The following is a 14,975-nucleotide window of genomic DNA, read 5'->3' as shown; positions in this document are numbered from 1 at the left end:
TCAACCCTCATTCTCCTTCATGCAGTATGACAGTTCCCTAGCAGTAACATCGCTGGGGAGGGGGGAATAAAACCTCCCTCTTGCCCCCATCTGAGATGGCAGGATCTCCAGCCCAGCATGAAAACAGATCAGTTCGAACTCCACATCAAACCAACCTGGCTCCACTCCACACCCAAATCAGTACCAGTCTGACCCAGAGAAGCACTGAGCACTCTGACCCCCAAAAGCTGACCAGTGTGAAAAGACCGACCTCAGCAAGGAGGTAAAATGATGAGCTCTCTCTCCAGATGTGTCAAAACCTAGGAAAAAAGACAGAAGCACAAAGAAACAACACCAACAACCCCTGATTCAAAGTCGAGAAGCAACACGGTGCCACAACAAGGATGGATGACAATACTCCAGGAAAAAAAAAAAAGAAAAGAGACAGAGCGGGGGAATAAAGCCCCCCTTTCTCCACTTAGCAGCGGGCAAACAGGTTTTTCCATATTTTTTTTCTTCTTTCTCTTCTTGCTGCAGTTCAGATATAACCAAGGCCACGCAGCTGGCGTAATCGCTGGTACGAAGTGGGAGGCTCTGGCAAACTCCTCGATTGCAATGAGCTGAGTTTATCTTGCAGCTTCACACAGGCCCAAAATCCATGTTCAGGCACAGGCCTGGGATATTTTGCTTTTTTGTTCTCCCATTTCACTCCAACCATAACATACTTCATACACAATTCCAACCAGCTCAAGAGCTGCCACACTCCTCAGCTCCATTTACCTTTTACAATTCACAGATGTCAAAAAACAGTATATTAAGTATCAATCCATTATTCCATTTTCCTAAATCCAAATCAGTTCATATTCTAGCAGCTTTTAAATACAACCTCATACAATACCAAGTTCACATTCATCAGAGCATTTAGGTGTTTGGTTGGTTGGTGGTTGTTTTTTCGTTTGTTTGTTTGTTTTTTGGGTTTTTTTTGGGTTTTTTTTTGGGTTTTGTTTTTTTATCTTTTTAAATGCAAAGCAGAGTTTAACTATTTACGTTCTTCTCTGGTCTCAAAATTACTAGATAACAATATAAGCAATTACTTTAATGTGTAAGGATGCATCCTAAGGGGGAGCAAGGTGGAATTTTAGCAGTGGAACCGGTTCCCATTTTGTAATTATCTCCCCAAACAAAATTCTTTTGGTACCAAATAGAAATATGTGGGGATTTTTTACACTGGCAGCATACCTTTGGCACACAACTTTAATGGTTCTGGACAATATGGGAAGAGTTTGCATGTTTCCTCATCTTTTTATTTAAATTACAAACTGCTTCTATCCTGGAGGATTTCAAAACACTTCAGATTTAAAACACAGCTCACTCTTTAAGAGAGCTGCTAACGCTTAGAGGAAAAAGTTGAACATTGGCAGTTAAATAGTATACAGGATATAGTATACACACCCCCGTGGGACAGGGGACAGAACAGGAAAAACAAATGCAAGAAAACTTGCGAGTCAAGATAAAGACAGCTGAGAAAGTGAAGGAAAAAGGGGAACAACAACAACAAACTCTACAAGAACACTGCAAAGGCAATGACTCCCTACCTCCTATAAGCAGAGCTTGATGAGCAATGGTCAACATGGAAGGAAGAAAAAAAACCTCTTCTTCTTCTTCTGCCTAAGTTTTTACTGCTGAGCATGACATTATATGGCATGGAATATCCTTTTGGTCAATTTGGATCAGCTGTCCTGCTGTGTCCCCTCCCAACTTCTTGAACAGCCCCAGCCTACTCATACTCACTGCGGAGGTGGGGGTGTGTGGGGGGGTAGAGGGGGAGAGAGCAGAGTGGGGAAAAAGAGAAAGCCTCATGTTTGCAAGCACTGTTCAGCAATAGTCACATAATTAATATCTTGCCAACACTGTTTTAACCTCAAACCCAAAACACAGCACCACACGGCTGCTATGAAGAAAGTTAGCTCTATCCCAGCCACACCCAGTACACCAGGAAACTAAACAGCAAAGTCCCATTCTGGCAGAGGACTGATTAGACTGGAACTGATTAAATTACTTCTTCACAAAATTAAACATGCTCTTGAACAAATGAGTTCAGTAAACAACCTTCAAAGAATGAGCAGCCCAGGAAGGGCAGCCTTAGAGCCTGCTCCGATTCCCTTCCAGTAGGCCTGCACCCTATGTTTGGAAATATAGAGATTATTTACTATTCCAGATGCCTACATACTCAAAGATATTGACTGTAAAGAGTACAGAGTAGAGTAGTAAAAATGATCCCTTAGTGCAGATGTTTTTTAAAAAAGTGATTAAATGATTAAAGGGATAAAATACAGCTTGGGGCTGGACCATCTGATGAGCTAGAGTGGGCACAGCCCTCTGCAGATATGAATAAAGACCATAAATAAAACAAGTACATATGGCAGCATACCATGGGGTAAGCAATGGCACACAGAACTCAGTCACACAAATTATTCTTCTGTAAGCCAAATTAATCCAAGAGAAGTTGAGGTTAAATCTTCTGTCAATCACTTCTGTGCAGACCTACTCAACAGAATTGCAGAAAATGTGGAGCTTGGACAGAACAGAGGACAAGCTTCTAGCATTACACAGGCACCAAAGGAGTTTTCTTCTTGAAATGCCTGTGTTTCTGCATCATATTAATTAACAATATCATCTTTTATAGCCAAAAACTGGCACAATGTTCATCGTTTACTTAATCATAAAATTAAAAGGATGCTGGCTGTCTTCACACCCTAAGAAATTTCCTGCTGATGTCAGTATGGCCTTTCCCAGTGGCAGAGCAAGAGTGAGAACCAATTTAAAAGCAAAGCCTCAGAAGTCTGGCTGTGCACTGATGGTGGGACCAGGACATCTTCATCTCTCTGCTGGTACTGTCCAAAACCCACATTTCCTCATGCCGCAGACTGCGCAGTTACAGCTTTACAACCCAGCCACCCCCACTCACATGAGGACTGCAAACCACTCCTCCCAGTACTCAGTTTACTCGTGACTCCAGAAGTAGTTTTAATGATTTATTGAGTATCTTTATGGGAGTGTTAGTAACAGAACCAGTTTTACAAAATGTTCCTGAAAGGATGAATCAGTTTTGTAAACTGTCCCTGAAAGGATGTTCAAGCATATCGTGTTTGAGTATACTCTTATCTTAACAACCTAGCTTTTATCTTAGCCTAAATACGCATAGAGTGAGGAGAAGTACATGCAGTATCTCCGGAGGTTGAGCAAGTCAGCAGTTATCTAGCTATAGAAGTAGTACGCCTGTGTAGTACGCAAAGGTGAAAGGGACAAAAGTGATGAAGACTACTTACTTCATCCTGAAGACCCCCTGAAAGACGACCAGAGGACACTGCACATGATCAAAATAGTTCCAAGATGTTGCAATCGATGCTGCAATCAATGTTGAGTAACCGTTACGTATCTTAATGAATATATGAATATGTATGTGAATGGACTGCATAAATACTGTGTAACTTAAACTGACCAGCGAAGCCAGCTTTGGGTGCGAACCCCTGGTTTCCCAGCACTGAAATAAAGCACTGCATATAACTACGCCTGTGGTTATGTGTCCTGATGGCTAACATTTTGGCGACCCAGATGGGACTTCGTGGGCTGCTGAGGCGGATCGCGTCTCGATCCTGCTCCGGCTAGCACCGAGGTATTCTTGGGGAGTGCATCGGACGCGACCGACCCTCTGCTGCTCACGACGGACCTCTGACTGGTAAGAAGGTGCTTTATCTGGATTATTGGGTACCCACCTGGTCTGGTTTTGGTCTGGTAGCCTGCTGGTCAGGCATCTGGTAGCCTGCCGGTCAGACGCGGCGAAAGCCACGCTCGGTTGGGCAGGGAGCTCCCGGGGTATTGCCTAGACAGCTGTCCGTCAGACAGAGGGAAACCTCTGCGGGCTCGGCATCTGGTCTGGTCTGGTTATTTGTGCCGCAGGCTCAGCACCTGGTCTGGTTTGGTAATTTGTGTGCACCTGGTCTGGTTATTTGTGCTGCTCAGCACCTGGTCTGTAGTTCTGGTGATTTAATCTGTATTTACTGTTGAAACCAGTGATTTGATCCGTGTTTACTGTTGTTCTGGTAAAGTTACCTGTGTTATCTTTCTGTGTTAGTTATCTGTATCCTTCTGTGTTGATATGTGCGATACAAAGATGTCACCATTAGATTGCCTGTTGAAACATTGGAAGGAGGGTGGATTTGAACAATCAATGAGTAAAAAGAAATTAACTGAATATTGTACTCGCCGGTGGCCGGAATATGACCTGCCTAATGAAGTACAGTGGCCACCGGAGGGCACTTTAGACCATGGAACTATTGTTGAATTGATGAGGTTTTGTCAGAAGGAAGGTAGATGGGATGAGGTACAATACGTGGATCTCTTTTTCTATCTTGAACAAAAACAGGACTGGAGGAAGGATTGTAGGTTAATGTTAGTCCGGAGGAGTGGTACTAATGATAAATGTATGGGATGTACGGCAGAAAAGAAATGAATGATGTGTATGGCTATAGAAAACAGTAGCAGTAACGCTTTAGAATTGGATCTGCCGTGTCTTGATGTTGCACCTTCAGAAACAGAACCCTCTGCACCTAAACCCCTTAAACCCTCGGCACCCGTGCGTTTTACTGAAAGTGATACCGATTCCAGTGGTGATGAGGGGGCAGCAAGCCGTGTAAAAGGAGTAACAACACCACCAATATCCCACAGGACTAGGAACAGACAAAAGGAAACCCAAAAGGGGGGTGGACCATCAAAGGTAATAGCACCCCTAAGACAGGCGGTAGGATGGGGGGGAGAACCAATTTATGTAAAAGTTCCGTTCTCGCCAGGAGATTTAAAGATCTGGAAACAATCAGCTGGTCCTTACCGAGAAAACCCAGACAAGGTTGCAAGGGTAATTAAAATGATAATTAAAACTCAGAATCCTGATTGGGACGATTTGCAAGTGATTCTTGACGCGTTAATGGACTCTACAGAAAAAGATATGGTTGTACGGGTAGCAAGAGATAAAGTAAGGGAGGATATTCGGAATGGGACAGTGGGCGGTAATGTTGATGAAAATTTTCCAAAGGAGGATCCCCGATGGGATTATAATACTGGAGGCGGTTTATGTCGCCTCCGGAGGTATCAGGACTGGTTATTAATCGGCGTTCAGACTGCTATACCGAAACAAATGAATTGGTCAAAATTGTATAGTGTTAAGCAGGAAAAGAACGAATCCCCTTCAGCCTTTTTAGAAAGATTAAAGGAAACTGCAAAGAGATATACAGATTTAGATACTGAAACAGAACAAGCAAGTGCTCAGTTAGCTTTAATCTTCTTAGGACAGTCTCAAGATGATATTTGAAAGAAATTACAGAAACTGGAGGGGGCACAATTACGAGATCTGGATGTTATGTTAGAAACAGCCTGGAAATTTATAATAATAGAGAAAAGGAACAGTCAAGGCGTTATCAGCAAGACCTGTTGGCCCTGGTCCAAGGACAAGGCGGGGGAGTAGGAACAGGAGTCTGTGGTAGAGGAATTAGAAACGGTCGAGGGCGTGGGTTTCGGAATGTTCAGGGAATTCCTTTGGGACCTGTTGTAAAGCTTGGTTCAAATCAATGTGCTTACTGTAAGCAGCAAGGACACTGGAAAAACGAATGCCCGAACCGTCCCGGTTCCATGAGTCGGGTACCAAATGCAGTAGGAAATGCAGTACAAACTATGGTGCTGGGGGAGTATAGTAATGACAGCTGACTATATGAAAGCACGAAAATGGATACCCAGAATAAGGAGCCCTTGGTGACGGTACAAGTGGGGGACCAGGATGTGAGATTTTTAGTGGACACAGGGGCTACCTATTCTGTGCTAAATTCCTTACAGGGAACAGTAGGTCATAAAACGACAATGATTGTTGGTGCCAAAGGGAAGGAAGAAGTACGGCCATTCCTACAACCCTTAGATTTGTGTTTTGGAGGAAAGGAATTAACCCACGAGTTCTTATATGTTCCAGACTGTCCAGTTTCCCTTTTAGGACGGGATTTATTGACCAAATTGGATGCCGTAATAACATTTGAGGATGGAGACCTGGTAATGAAAATTCCAGAATCTAAGGTAGGACAAATTCTGTTATTAAAAGAAAACCTGGTAGTGAAAATACCGCAAGCAGTGGAGGAGGCTGTGATTCCTATGGTATGGGAGACTGACATACCTGGGAAATCAAAAACAGCCCAGCCCGTAAAAGTGGAACTGAAGGAAGATGCCAAGCCAGTACAGTTGAGGCAGTACCCACTGAAACTAGAAGCTAGGTTAGGAATAGTATCTCTAATTGAAAAATTCTTGAAATATGGTATTCTAGAGGAATGTGAATCAGAATATAATACTCCAATTTTTCCAGTAAAGAAACCTGATGGTAGTTATCGACTAGTCCAAGATTTGCGGGCTGTAAACCAGATCACTAAGGACATTTATCCAGTAGTTGCAAATCCATATACCTTGTTAACATCTGTGAAAGAGAAATATAAATGGTTTACTGTACTTGATTTAAAAGATGCCTTCTTCTGCATACCCCTTGACCATGAAAGCAAAAACCTATTTGCCTTTGAATGGGAAAATCCACACAATGGGAGGAAAACTCAATTAACCTGGACACACCTTTCCACAAGGGTTCAAGAATAGCCCAACCATCTTTGGAAATCAACTAGCCAAGGAACTCGAGGAATGGACTACAAAAGGTCATATCATGATCCCTCGACAACGGTATTTGTTGCTACAATATGTAGATGATATTCTGATTAAGACTGAGACACGAGAACTCTGCATCCAGGTAACAATTGAAATATTGAACCAATTGGGAATGAACGGGTACAAAGTATCGAAAAATAAAGCTCAGATTGCATCCGAGACTGTGATCTATTTAGGATGCGAGCTCTCTCAAGGACAGCGAAGGCTAAGCCTGAACAGGATACATGCTATTTGTGCTATTCCAGAACCACAAAGCTTACATGAGTTGAGATCTTTCTTTAGGAATGACAGGATGGTGCAGACTCTGGATTATGGACTATGGGTTGATCGCCAAACCTTTGTATGAAGCACAAGGGAATAAAACGTTCAAGTGGGGAAAGCCACAACGTGAGGCCTTCCAAAAGCTAAAACAGTCTTTGATGCAGGCACCTGCTTTGGGCCTGCCGGACTTGAGCAAAGACTTCCAGTTGTTTGTACACGAGCGACCAAGACTTGCCTTGGGAGTATTAACCCAACGACTAGGATCCTGGAAAAGACCTGTTGGCTATTTTTCCAAACAGCTAGGTCCGGTAAGTGCTGGGTGGCCGGCATGCTTACGGGCGGTAGCTGCTACAGTAATGCTGATCCAGGAGGTCCGAAAATTAACTGTGGGAAAAAGGATAGAAGTGTTTGTATCCCATATGGTGACAACAGTATTGGAACAAAAGGGGGGCCATTGGCTTTCCCCAAGCAGAATGATGAAATACCAGGTAATTCTGACAGAACAAGATGATGTTGTTCTAAAAACTACTAACCTAATGAATCCTGCTGAGTTTTCGGGTGCAGGTACTGAAGAAGGAGATCTGGAACATGATTGTGTGGAAGTCATCGAATACACCCATGCAAGTCGTCCTGATTTGAGAGACACCCCGCTGGCAGAAACTGACTGGGAACTCTTTACTGATGGCAGTAGCTTTGTGGAAAGTGGAGTACGGTATGCAGGATATGCGATCACTACTGTCAAGACAGTAATTGAGGCCAAACCCTTACCACCAAACACCTCAGCACAAAAAGCAGAATTAATCGCCTTAACCAGGGCATTGGAACTCAGTGAGAACAAGAAAGTTAACATATGGACTGACTCAAAATATGCTTTCGGAGTTGTTCATGTGCATGGAGCCCTTTGGAAAGAGCGGGGACTGCTCTCTTCACAAGGAACAAACATTAAATACCAGAAGGAAATACTGAACTTGACTAATGCCATTCAGAAACCATCGCAAGTTGCTATAATGCACTGTAAAGCTCATCAAAGTGGAACATCGAAAATTATTGGGGGAAATCGGCTTGCTGATCAAACAGCTTAGTCGGTGGCATGGCAAGTGAGAACAATGGTGGGTCTTGTCTCCCAGAAGGTAAGAGCAATTGATTTATTACCTTCAGAGCCACCCAAGTATTCCATAGAAGATGAAAAACTGGCAAGTCTAGTAAGAGCCAGCAAGAATAATTCTGGGTGGTATGTAACCACCAATGGACAAGTTGTGGTGCCAACCACTATTATGAGAGGAATACTTCAGACGGAACACCAAAAGTGTCACTGGGGTGCAGTAGCATTGGTAACTTATCTAAGAAAACAAATTATCTCGGTCCAGATGTTAACAATGGCAAAGTCTATTACAGCTAAGTGTGAAATTTGCTTGAAAAATAATCCTCTAGTAAAAAGAAAAATAGAAATGGGGAAAATTAAGACAGGCATGCAACCCGGGGATTATTGGCAAACAGATTACGCGGAACTCCCCAGAACTCGTGGATATAGATATCTACTCGTTGTGGTGGATACCTTTTCTCGATGGCCAGAAGCCTTCCCTTGTCGCACCAACCAAGCAAAAGAAACTGTGAAATGGTTATTAAAAGAAATAATCCCTAGATTTGGGGTACCAATAGGAATATCATCCGATAGGGGGCCCCATTTTGTGGCACAACTGGTAAAGGAGGTGAGCAGATGTTTAGGGATTCAGTGGGATCTGCATACTCCCTGGAGGCCCCAGTCCAGTGGACAGGTAGAGAAAATGAACCAAACTTTAAAAAGACAACTTAGTAAGGTCTGTCAGGAGGCAAAGATTCAATGGCCGCAGGCCTTACCAATAGCATTGTTGCGTATCAGGATAAAACCTAAGAGCGGAATGTCAGTAAGTCCGTACGAAATTCTGTATGGCAAACCCTATGAAGCACCAAACCCAAATCCAGAGGTCCACATAAAGGGTAATCAGGACTTGTACAATTATGTGTTGTCTCTTGGCAGGACACCGAATCGACTCCGATCTGCATTAGTGTGGAATCGACCACTGGCACTTGAAAATCCAGTACATAATATAGAACCTGGGGACACTGTATATGTGAAAAACTGGAACGAAGAGCCTTTGAGAGAACGTTGGGACGGACCCTACCAAGTACTCTTGACCACGTTTACCGCAGTTAAAGTTGCCGGAGTAGACTCCTGGATACATTACACCCGTGTGAAGAAGGTTCCAAGAGTGTGGTCATCACATATCCTAGGTCCAACCACACTCAAGATTACATCGCAATAATGCCTGGTTTGCATTACCAAGCTTTGGTTTTGGTTATACCCCGAGTTTTTGTGCTTTTGAAAATTGGAGAGGGAAGTGCCACTCTATTCCACAAGGCCCCTGATAAGACAGTGGGAAAGCTCGCCCGATGCATGGAAAAGTTATAAATGCAAAAATGAGACTATTCGAATGGAATTGGAAATTAGGCCACGAAGAGCAGTAGATAGTAATGAAAGTACCCAGATACCACAGGTAGTACAAAGTGTACAAAATCAGGCAGAGAACCTAATGATAGGATTAATCCGAGACTTTGCGCAAACACAAAATATCAGTAGCATCACTGCCTGCCTTCCCATACCAAAATCAGCTGAGGACCCAGTACAGTGGGGAATAATCGCTACTACCTTACCAGAAATAAACAGAACTGGTAAGATAGCATGTGAATCCCACACTAGAATAGAAGAAGTCCCAACTGAACAAAGGATAAGAGAACGACAAAAATGGAAAACACCAGGACACAGGGCAGATTGTTTAAAATTACCTAAAGCAAGGTATATTACAATAGGACGATTCCACGATGTAGGATGGTGCTTCTATGACAAGTGGACCACTAAAATAGTGAATCAAAAGGTTGAACAGACCTACTGGGAATGCAAAGATCAGGATAACAAAAACAGAACTGAATTATGGAACAATATGTGGACATTAAGTATTGTACAACAATACCAATACAGTGAAGCAATTCCATGGTGCATACGGTGGTCCGATGTAACAGAAGGAATGACAGTACCATGGTGGAATTGCTCACGGGTGATAACTTGTCAAACAGACATTAAAGAGATACCTTTGTCCATTGTCAAAGTAGCAGTGATTACAGGCTGCATTTGTCAGAAACAATTAGACTCACAGGCAGCCTTTAAAATTGGCATTGATAAAGACAAAATTGACTGTAAAGGAGTTATAGGCAGTATGGGACATTTAGTTTGGGCCTGAAGTGATGGGACCTGGACTACACATTTGCCAATGGGAAGACCAATTAGAGAAATTACTTTGGGGTTGTCAACACTATGTCCCATTTGGAAAAGGTCACCTTTGAAAAATAGGCAAGAACTTTTACAGGTCAGACATAAACGAGAAATAAACGAGGATGATGTGTGGCATGAACCATCAAGCAGTGTTAAATTTGGCTGGGCACTAGAATCTTTCTTTGCACCAATTTCAGCCTATAGGAATAAAGAAATGATAGATAAATTGATCGGGCAAATGGATCGATTGGCCAGAATAACTAAAAAGGTTTTCGGGATCTTAATATACAATTACAAGCTACGACTAAAATGACCTTGCAGAATAGAATGGCACTCGACATAATGTTATTGAAAGAAAATGGCGTCTGTGGATATTTGAGAGACAGAATCGATCACTGCTGCATCCATATTCCAGACGTAACTTCAGAGGTTGAGAAAGACATTTCCGAGCTGACCCAAACACAAGTGGAGCTGCAAAAAGAAAGACAAGATGCAGAATAGAGCTGGATAGGAGCTCTGTTGAATAAATTCGATTTAAATTTGGGAGGATGGGTACATTCACTAATAGAAAGCGTAGTTGTACTTGCAATTGTGATTGTTCTTCTTTGTTTGTTGTATGTGGGTATTAAGCGCATAATTAGTCAAACAAATGCTAGGAATAATCGCATTTTCAGTATCCTGAGTAGGAATTATGCTAATCCTATATTTGATAACCCTCCAGCTTATGAAGAGGCACGACTGGAACTATCACACCTGAAGGGAATTACCAATCAATAATAGCAAATGAATCAATAATCGAAGAAATTGATTGAGGTGAAAATGCATTGTCTAAGAATAGAAAAGCATTTTCAAAGGGGGGAAATGTTAGTAACAGAACCAGTTTTACAAAATGTTCCTGAAAGGATGAATCAGTTTTGTAAACTGTCCCTGAAAGGATGTTCAAGCATATCGTGTTTGAGTATACTCTTATCTTAACAACCTAGCTTTTATCTTAGCCTAAATACGCATAGAGTGAGGAGAAGTACATGCAGTATCTCCGGAGGTTGAGCAAGTCAGCAGTTATCTAGCTATAGAAGTAGTACGCCTGTGCAGTACGCAAAGGTGAAAGGGACAAAAGTGATGAAGACTACTTACTTCATCCTGAAGACCCCCTGAAAGATGACCAGAGGACACCGCACATGATCAAAATAGTTCCAAGATGTTGCAATCGATGTTGCAATCAATGTTGAGTAACCGTTACGTATCTTAATGAATATATGAATATGTATGTGAATGGACTGCATAAATACTGTGTAACTTAAACTGACCAGCGAAGCCAGCTTTGGGTGCGAACCCCTGGTTTCCCAGCGCTGAAATAAAGCACCGCATATAACTACTCCCTGGTTATGTGTCCTGATTGCTAACAGGAGTAGAACATAAGACAAGGTCCCTTCCAACCCCTAACATTCTGTGATTCTGTGTGACTTTGTTACACTAGGTGCTACATAAAGACAAGACAAATGGGTAGTCCCTGTTAATTTACAACTCAAGTAAGCAAGGGATGGCAAGCAGCAGATGCAAAAAGAAGTACAGAGCAGCACTCAGAAAAGACAGGCCATTCTCAGGTCACACAAGACAAATGACAGCTGCTGTTTCCTTAACATCAACATTTTAACATTATAGTTTTTCCTTGTTTCATTTCTTTTGCTTGTTTACAGTTTGATGCACTATCTTGCTTTGCAGTCTGCATAAATGCATACTCTGGGCAAAAGCATTAGCTAACGTTCATTGACTTTGTGATTCCTAAGGTCATGGAGTTTGAAATTTTTGGTTATACCCTATCAAATATACCAGTTACTACTGCTATAGGATAGTTTTCATGTGCAGCTGCTAAATGCCACTCATTTTCTTGCAGGGGTGGTGTAAGAAATTATTTGCAATTGAGGGCTCCTGTCAGTCTAGTGAAGTGTTGCAGGAATTCCAAACAGCCAAAAGTAACAACTGGGTAGACTGGCTGAAAGACTGATCTTCTCCCAATGAAACTGAAATAACAGGAACACACCCTTATTTTCCCAGGTTAGTGATTACCTCAAATACAAAATGTCTGAGGCTACTTCTATATCTAGTTTAAAATTACATATTAAGAAATTAGAAGATGGTTGTAAACTGAGTGACTCCTAAGCTAGGGAATGTCAAAAGAAAGTAATTAATCTCATCCTGTGTGTGCACTGTATTTTGATATTTAATTACCAAAGCACTGAAAGGTGATCACAAACCACTATAACAAACGCCATGATGACCCTAAACTCTAGAGTCAAAACGACAGAGACTTTATCATGCTTTTTTTTTTTTTTTTTTTTTCCCCACAAGTGACTTTATGATACATTTTTTCCCATGGGAATAGCACTTTGTTGAAAGAACTGCATAGTTCATTATCCAATACTTCTTTTTACACTTCTTTAAGTATGGCACCTCAAGTTTTATTTATTACAGATCATGTAAACTTTGCCCTGAACAGGTACAGAATTACTTGTTTACTAATAAACTTCCTACTACTATTCTGACCTATCCCAATATTTGACCATGTTGAAAGTATCACAGAATTTATTTTTCCAGTATTCAGGGGAGTAAAAGTAGTAGTAGTAGTATCCCTCTTTTGCCCATGGGAAAGATTACAGGGACTTGATTCAAACTACTACATGCGCACTAATTTTGTCAAGTCAATCTGAGCTACACAGAATCTGATTTATTCAGGGCATTTAGAATATTTTTTTTTTGCCATAGAAAGTTTATATATGCTTTTATATATTCAAAGTCTATCTTCCATTAAAGTGAATAGCAAGAGAAAGTGCTGAGAGCTTCTGCAAATCTCCTCCCAGGTCGATATCAAGAAAATAAAGAACATGCAGTTAGGTGCTCCTCAGTGATGTTCTGGTTTTTAGATTATTTGTCTTGCATTCATCCCAGTGGGAGAAGAGTGACAAATGCAGGAGTGTGATCTAGTTCATCAAGATTTGAATTACCACACTCGTCTTTTCTCATCCTGCTAGCTGAAATCAACACTTTGCTACTCTTGCAGATGTGATTTAACCACTGACCACAGGGGCCCATGCAGTGGTGGCAGAAAAATCGTACCTTGAAAAACAGTAAGTCCTTAATGCAGAACCAGAAAAAGGGTAAGACCTGCTAAAAACAGGGTGAGGCCTTAATGCAAAACTTGTCAACTGTGTCTCTTGATTTTGTTAAAAAACAAGTTTCTCTTTTAGTGAATTTGCCTGTCAACTAAAGCTTTCATATTAGCTGCTTTCCCAAAAAGCCAGATACATGTTTTGGTAGACACAGCAATGGAATGTGAGGTCATGGATGAGGATGGATGGATGTACATCTCACAAGAGGGGCAACGAGAAACAGGTGACCAGAAACTGACCAACAGAGTATAACATCCCATTCACGTGAATACTTCATATAAAAGTGGGAGATCACAAGGATCTCGTCCCTTTTTCCTTATGGCTGACATTAGGAGAGGACCTTGCTAGTTGTCCCTGGGAACTGAGGCCTCAGTGGGAAGGGGGAGAGGGAGGGGCTGAAGGGGGAAGTGGGGGGAGTTTTATTGTCACCCCGCAATCAAAACCTCGACACTGTGGAAATTTCACAACCACATAATAGTAAGAATGCTTAAAAATGGATGAAAAAAAGTATTTTTCTTTAGTTGTGTAATTTTAAAAAATAACATTTATTACAACTGAACACATAAAAAGTAAGTAGATAAGTAAAAGTCAGCTTTAGACAAGATGCCATTATGAAGATGCCATTCTGAAAAGATGCATCTAAGCCTTTATATTGGTGAAATAGAAAAGGTTTTTGGAATGGGAGGTTCCAGGCAACTTGATGTACTGATAGCAATTTTTAAAAATTAAATCTTTATTTATAGAAAACGGTTGGTTTAGGAATATTGGGAGAGGAATGGGATGATATCAAAAATACCAGTGCCAGCAGACTGGTAATGCTTTCGGTGGTGCCAGTTCCAGCCCTTCTCCTCAGTGGCCTCAGGCCTGCAACCCTCCAGGACCCAATGGAGAACAACCAGAAAGGGCATGAGTCGTGGTGGCCACTTAGAGTCCAGTTTTCCAGCCCTTGTTCCTCTGGCCATTTCTGCGGAACACAACAGGAAGGTTACATTCTGTATTGCTTTGCCCAGAGCTCCCCACTGGGAGCCACAGTTTGATATTAAGCCACTAGAGACTGTCCAGAAGAGGGCTGCAAGGTTGTGAAGGGTTTGGAGGGGAAGCTGTATGAGGAGTGGCTAAAGTCACTTGGTTTGTTCAGCCTGGAGGAGACTGAGAGGAGACCTCATGGGGCTACAGCTTCCTCACAAGGGGAAGAGGAGGGGCAGGCGCTGATCTCTTCTCTCTGGTGACCAATGACAGAACCCGAGGGAATGGCAGGAAGATGTGCCAGGGGAGGTTTAAGTTGGACATTAGGAAAATGTTCTTCCCTCAGAGGGTGGTGGAGCACTGGAACAGGCTCCCCAGGGAGGTGTCATGGCCCCAAGCCTGACAGTGTTCAAGAAGAGACTGGGCAAGGCCCTCAGACACATGGTGTGAACTGTGGGGTCGTCATATGCAGGGACAGTGTGAAAAATGCAGTTGTGATTCATGCTAAGATGTTTAATATTTACAGATATAACCAAATGAGGCACGGG

This window comes from Columba livia, assembly GCF_036013475.1.
Source record: "Columba livia isolate bColLiv1 breed racing homer chromosome W unlocalized genomic scaffold, bColLiv1.pat.W.v2 SUPER_W_unloc_5, whole genome shotgun sequence".
Taxonomy (NCBI): Eukaryota; Metazoa; Chordata; class Aves; order Columbiformes; family Columbidae; genus Columba; species Columba livia.
The sequence above is the reverse complement of the archived record's forward strand: the minus strand, read 5'-3'. Positions refer to the sequence as shown.